At 32.0% G+C, this 6,796-nt stretch overlaps 1 long non-coding RNA gene across 1 annotated transcript; it reads right to left on the reverse strand.

Annotated features, from left to right (window-relative positions):
• Positions 1 to 272: 272 nt before the first annotated feature.
• On the reverse strand, positions 273 to 5,130 carry LOC141451328 (uncharacterized). The gene is made up of 3 exons (XR_012456686.1): positions 4,954 to 5,130; positions 4,543 to 4,737; positions 273 to 386 (listed from the first exon to the last, which is right to left on the reverse strand). It is a non-coding gene; the product is annotated as an uncharacterized lncRNA (long non-coding RNA).
• Positions 5,131 to 6,796: the final 1,666 nt, after the last annotated feature.

Below are 6,796 nucleotides of genomic sequence, written 5' to 3' on the forward strand. Positions count from 1 at the left end.
GATATTAGATTAACGAATTTGAATTTAATTCGTTACAATTAATTTTACGAATATTTGGAAGTGTATACTGGAAGTAAATCTGGTTTGAAAAATAGGCATTACTTTACTTTTATTTTTTAGAAGTGTAAGAATGTTTTATTGCTTTTAGAGTTAAATTGATACCATGTTCCCTAAAAGTTGAACTTCTTGCCGACCTTCTTCAAAATCATAAGTACCTTATAATTACCTATTAAGAACAGTATTTTAAATAAAAACGAAAAATATTTATGAAGAATGATTTATCGCTCCAATTTTACATAAAATCGATCTAACCGTTTTTCACGAAATTCTAGTTATTCAATACTCTTTGTCATGGGTGTTTTACTGCGTCTGCTGCTTATCTGGGCCTGAAATATAAGAGTAAACCTCAGATTTCAATTAATAAAAATTGTAAAACATTCATGTTTTCATTTCTGTCTTCTTAGTACAAGCTCATGTTCCGATATTGCCAAATTTTTGAAATTACAGCGGAAATTGCACCTAGACGCCTTCAACTTCCACCCAATGTTATTGAGTCGTTGGGTAGTCGATACAAAAAATGTGTCGTTTTGATAATTAGGTGGTGCTATGACTTTTAGGAGTATCTCTCAGTTTTATGATTGGATTCCTTCATTGGCATTGAGTTTTCATAAGTCATCGCTACATAATGGAGTTCATAAATAGTTTTAAAGTGTTAAAATAATCTGTATATGAGTTTTTATAGTAATCGGCTACGAATCGCACAATTCACTAACCTGCTGATTTTGAACTTGGAAAGATTACATAAAGAATCATTAGTGTTGGCGTTAGAAATAATCCCTAAATCTCGTGCTGATCCTTTTGACAGATTTCAAGGATCTTGGGGCATTAGTAAATATACCTTTTTTCTAGACTAGTACAGCAGTAAGGGCGAGGAACTCTAGATCAATGCGACAACTTGCGAGGAACAGCACTGTGCCGTGCGAAGATTTGCAACAGTCTTGCTACAAAATTACAACCCGGTCACTAGTCTTCATCGTGGTGTAAAATGTGATCGCCAGATAACATTTTCAAATATTCAAAAAGGAATGTGCTTTCAGAGTAAAATTGAGCTTAAAAATACTACAAGTGGCAGTGATCGGCGTAAAATTGGTGCTAGAAAGAAATATAAGGAATGGAGAATATTCACGACTTGTACAACTGCTGTACAACCTAGAACTGCTAACTAGTTTTTTACATATTCATAAAGAAATAGGAAGATAGTAACCTTCCTTGCTTCTACAGCGAGTTTGTTCTGAAAGCCTTACGAAACTAAAAAAATCATGCGATTATCGTCAATAGCTCGTGCTATACCAATACCATTCTTCCCTTCGACTTTAAACAGTTTTGTTATTTCATTAATTTTTGCAGCACTGAGTACATCATAATTTCCAACCAGCACATGTTGTTTGAATAACAGAACTTCCACTCATAACAATATAGCAATTGGGCAATTATAGATGGAATCGCTATACTATTTTCTTTTAGAGCATTCGAAAAATTCAAATTCACAAAAATATTTAAACATAAAAATACAACTTCAAATAGCAATTACCCATGGTGCATGGATGTGGTCCAAGCGTACAATAACGGCGGAAATATTTTTACTTCGCTAATTAACAATTTCCCCTTGCCGAAATAAGTGGAATGTGGGTTAATAATTAAGCATTGAAGAGGAAAAGAATTTTCTAATAAAGTAGTAAAGGAAATTACTTTTTCAATATAATTTAACAATTTAATGAGAATTGTTCGGTTACAGGCATTTATGAAAGGGAAGTCAGAAAGAACCATTAGTAGATGAACTCTGAGTGGGCGGAGTCAAAAGACATTTTCAAAATCTTATTGCCTTTGCAACTCACATTCACCGTTTATCTTTGCAAATAACTATTTATTACACTTACAATATAATTATAGTAATAATTATAATGCTATAAATTATCTAATTAATTTACTATATTTAATTAATTATCTGGCATTGCAAGTTATTGCATTCCACGGCTGCGTAAATGGGAAAACTGTTGGACCATTTCAATTACTTGTAAGACATTGATTTGTATTTTTGTAAGATATGTAATTATAACTAATACAGATCTGCACCCCCAGTCATATTTATAGTTTGCACTCTAAGGACTGTTATTATAGTACTTTAGGACGATTGGGGGGATCAGCCTCCCTACAGTTAAGAAAGGAAATACTAACATTTACTGCCTTATAGCCAGATGCGCGATTAGATAAATTATCACAATTGTCTGGCTGCTGAAGATTATTAAGATTGAAACAGAAAACATCCCTGGTAGTACCAGAGCGAAATATCAAATTTTAATTTTGTTCAAATATTATTATTTTTTATATTTTTTTGTTACTCTTGTGCAACTAGTGTTTAACTTGTTTATTCTGGCTAAAAATATTTTAAATTTATTCTCTTATTTCTTCATTAAATGACTATCTAGTTGTAAACAGCTTCAATCTCAGTGAGTAATCTTTAATAGCCGTATTTCAACCGTAATAAAACAATTAAGGCAATAAAAGGTGGCCGGTATTTATTACAGATGAAAGTAATATTTAATTTCAATGTTCTTCTAACTTTATGGTAGAATTAAGGAAAATAGAAGATCATTTTGATTCAATTTAGATTAAATAGGTAATAAAACCATTTCATACCTTAACTTAAAAAAAAAATAAAAAAATCTCCCTTTCTGCAAGAGTGATGGTAAAAGAAGGTAATTACATTTTATATTTTATATTCTAGATTCGTATTGCTAACACATTCTTGTTGAAGTAATAAATCACAGTTGCCCGGTTCGTCCTGAGAAGTTCAGAGCTCCTCACGGAATGGTACTGTCACAGGCTTGCTGGCCACCATGTTCTTCTTATTTATTGCTCACGTTCTTTTAGTATCATTGTAAAAATGGTGGCACGACAGACATCAGCGCATCAATATTGTAATATATAATTAATTGCTGCCTGGCACTTACATATTCTTTTTTTTTTTTTTAAAGTGCTGTTATTGGCAGTAGCCAATAATGTAGTCATCACAAATGGATAATCGAGCCTATACGAACGGATGTTCATGGCTAAAATTGTACTATTTGGCATTTCAATACAAAAATGCTAATATTTTGTTTCATACTTAAGTCCTAATTAGGAAGACGAATACAAACTGTGAAATCTAATTGTTCTGCAAATATTTTTCTCCAGTGATGACACTTGCACAAACCGTTAGTAAAATTATGACAGCAATTCTCACCAAGTTCAAACAATTTCCAAAGAGTAATATACCAATTCCTTAAATGTCCGCTAGTTAATTAGTCAAGTTTCGGTAAGTTTCAGCCCACCCACACAGCCAATCAGCTTTGTTCTTTTAGGCTTAATATTATTGCCTATCCATAAAATAGACAGTTGTTTTCCCATTGGTCGTTCAGTCATTCTCAACTTATTGTCAAATATATGATTTTTGTCTTTTAAAAAAAAACAAAAAACTGTCCAATAATCTCTGATAAATACATTAACAATGACGGAACTTCGTTAGTTCTTATTCTGTCAACGCATTACTTCGCTTGAATTACCGGTTTGACAGTAATTGTCATCCTCACCTAGGACATAAATTCATTGTCAAACTCTCCCTAATGGCAATTACTATGCAATAATTTATCGAAATTTGCACGTTGGGAGATCTCCCATGCTGTGTTTCCATTAACTTCTTATTCATGATAACTCGCTCCTTTTACGGTGTACAATCTTCTAGCGGGGGGTGAGAAATCCTATCAGTTTCCATCAATATATTATTCAAGGTAACTCACTTCTTTTGCCGTGCGATTATTGTACAAGCAGACACAAGAACTCTTACGCTGAGTTTCCATTAACTTCTTATTCAAGGTATTTCGCTCTTTTTCAAATGAAAAGAAAAAAAAAAACGGAAAGATTATAAGTGTATTTTAAATAAGAACATTTCGCTAATGCATCTAACGAGACGGAATGGCGTTTTTTTAAAGGAAAACAATACACCTTCGAGATTGAGTGCAATCGTTCGTCCCGGTCATGGATATTTGAAAAGTGAAAGGTTTTTTTTTTAGACTGCAAAGAGAGCCTAGAACAATAGCAGGGCCGACCAAGTGACATTTGTTGAATACACCCAACATAATATAATAGTAATTGGCTGAACGAGCAAACTCTCGCCACTAAAATGTAAATGAATGCCCCTATCTAACCATTATATTGAAAAGAATGCGTTATAAACAGATAGTAGATGATTTAAAATTAGATTGGGCAAAATGTCATTTAATTCTAATCCAACATTTGAAGGTTTATAAGCGCTAAGGTTGGCTGGCATTTTGACCGAGTTATTTTTCTTAAAGTGTATGTGTGGGCAGATTTTTAAATTGGAAGAATGGTGATTGGCTTTAAAGTTCGCACAAATATTAGTTCACGCTTGCATTTATAAACTGGCCTACCCATTCTTTTCTCAGATCAATAAACATTGAATTAAGTGAAAGAAAATATCTTTACGCCTATGCTGGATAATTCAGGATAAGGGTCGAAATTTCCTTGTTTTATGTAACGAGTGCGAATACAGGATTCCATCTTCTGTTCATCTTTCTGATGGAATAACCATTTTCTTAATTCGTAGGAAGATTGATGAATGGCCACAGCTTCCTTTTGCATTCAGCAAACTTTCCAAATTCTTTTTAAGCTATAGTTTAGCTGAAAAAAAACAGTAACGCTATCAAAAATTATGCATTGTGAATGAATAAGCTTATATTTTTGTTTAACAATTAATTTATTTATTTTCTGGGTTATAACGTGTTCCGAAGCAGCACCAGATGCTAGAAATAACCTTGATTGATCTTATCTGATTTACCGAAATATTAAAAGTTAAAGCGTGAATCTGTGAAAGGTTTCAATAAAAGGAAGTAAAACCTGGAAATAGAGATTTGACTGAATTCATGCATTGTTTTTTGTTGGGGTTATTCGATCGCATCAGTTTTGGAAATTGGGGCAAATTTGAAAATGTTTCTTCATAAATTTAAATAAGAAAAGACACTTTTAAAAACACTTTCATTAATGAAATAAATTCATTGGAATTTCAAAATTCGTTTTTACATATGACATCACATGTGACAAAAGATTTCTATCTTCAAAACTCATTTGTAATTTTGTAGAAAGAAAAATACTTTAACATCATAACAGATAACTCCCATACAACTGGAAACTTAGTTCTATGCAAACTTAGCCGAATACACGTCACGAGTTGGTACACTATCTAGCGGTAGACTAGAATAAACAGAAAGTAGAATTTACTGCAATTTAAAATGGAATCAGTTTAAAACTTGGTCTGTTATTTTGCACGAAATCATTTTAAGAGTTTTTGTTGCATGCTAACAGCTCTTTTGCGAACATTGTCCTCTGTTTAAATATAACTTTATTGTAGATCATTTTTAGAGTTGATTAAAGTATACATATATTGGCCCAGCCATTAAAGTATATTGCCTAGACGAACTGATTTCTCTATTATATCAGACCCTGATCATAAACTTTATTTTAGAACTTTTTCGAATATTATACCGTCAACTAATAACTTCCAGATATCATATCGTAAAACTTAAAAAGACTTCGCCAAAATACTCTATTCAGACTATGAAGGTGGACATTTCTGGATTCAATATCTCCAGTGTGAATCGCTTAATGTTATGGATTCATTTTCATTCATTTTCGCGATTATTTCTAACATGGTACTTCACTATAGTTTTTCTTCATATTAAAGCATAAAGTCAGTGATATCAATAAGTCAATGGTACCATTACTATTCAAGGAATCGAGGCCACTGATCCAATATAGGCGCATGTCCTTTTTGCTTCCTGAAATAGGTATCACTTTGAGTCCTGAACAAATTTCTAGGTGATGGTACTTGCTGAAATGTAACACATCGTTTATCGATTCAACCCTGCGCTCCTCTGCAAAATCTAAACTAAATTTTTCTGAGAATATCTTCTTTTTTTTGAGCACGAGTGTTTACATAAGTAACTGGATAATTGGCTAATATACACTTTCTTTTTGGACTCGGAGGATCTAAAATATTTCTAGCGAAAACTCATTATATAATATATTTAATACAATGCAAAGAAATGTGCGAAAACTGGGACAAATAATTAAAGTAATACGCTGAGTGGACCGGCACTTAAAGAGTTTCGCATTCGCTTTTTTTGGAAAAAGAGAGTCTCACAAAAGAGCAGCTAATAACATATTTAAATGGTTATCGAAAATGGAAACCAATTATGAATTTTTGTAAATACGCTTGGAATTTCCGTCGTAATTACCTAATTCAATCAAATTCTAATAAATAATGGTATAATGCAATATATTCTGTAATATTTTTGTGATTTTTAAATTATAATCAAAGTTTAAAGCAATTATTGTGATGTTTAAGTATATTATTGTAGGCAACAATTCCACGAATGGTCTTTTGGACCCAGTGTATGTCTTTTATTTATTATGTTCAAGAATGAAATTACTTTTGTATTTATTGTTTTTTTATTCTAAAAATAAAAGGCTTTATTATTATTATAAATTAAAGTAATAATTCCAATTTTGTTCTAAATACTTGGTGCATGATGCCAAGAGAATATTTTGTTCTTAGGAACTAATTTTGAAATCATTTCGCCAGCGCAAACGAGCAACACTAGCTACTTGTGTTTTTCCAAAAGGATTTTCATCATTTTATTACGAATGTATTTTACAACGGGTTTCCCAAGATTAATATTAT

This window comes from Rhodnius prolixus, unplaced genomic scaffold (assembly GCF_049639745.1).
Source record: "Rhodnius prolixus isolate KJV_2025 unplaced genomic scaffold, Rpr scaffold_1, whole genome shotgun sequence".
Taxonomy (NCBI): domain Eukaryota; kingdom Metazoa; phylum Arthropoda; class Insecta; order Hemiptera; family Reduviidae; genus Rhodnius; species Rhodnius prolixus.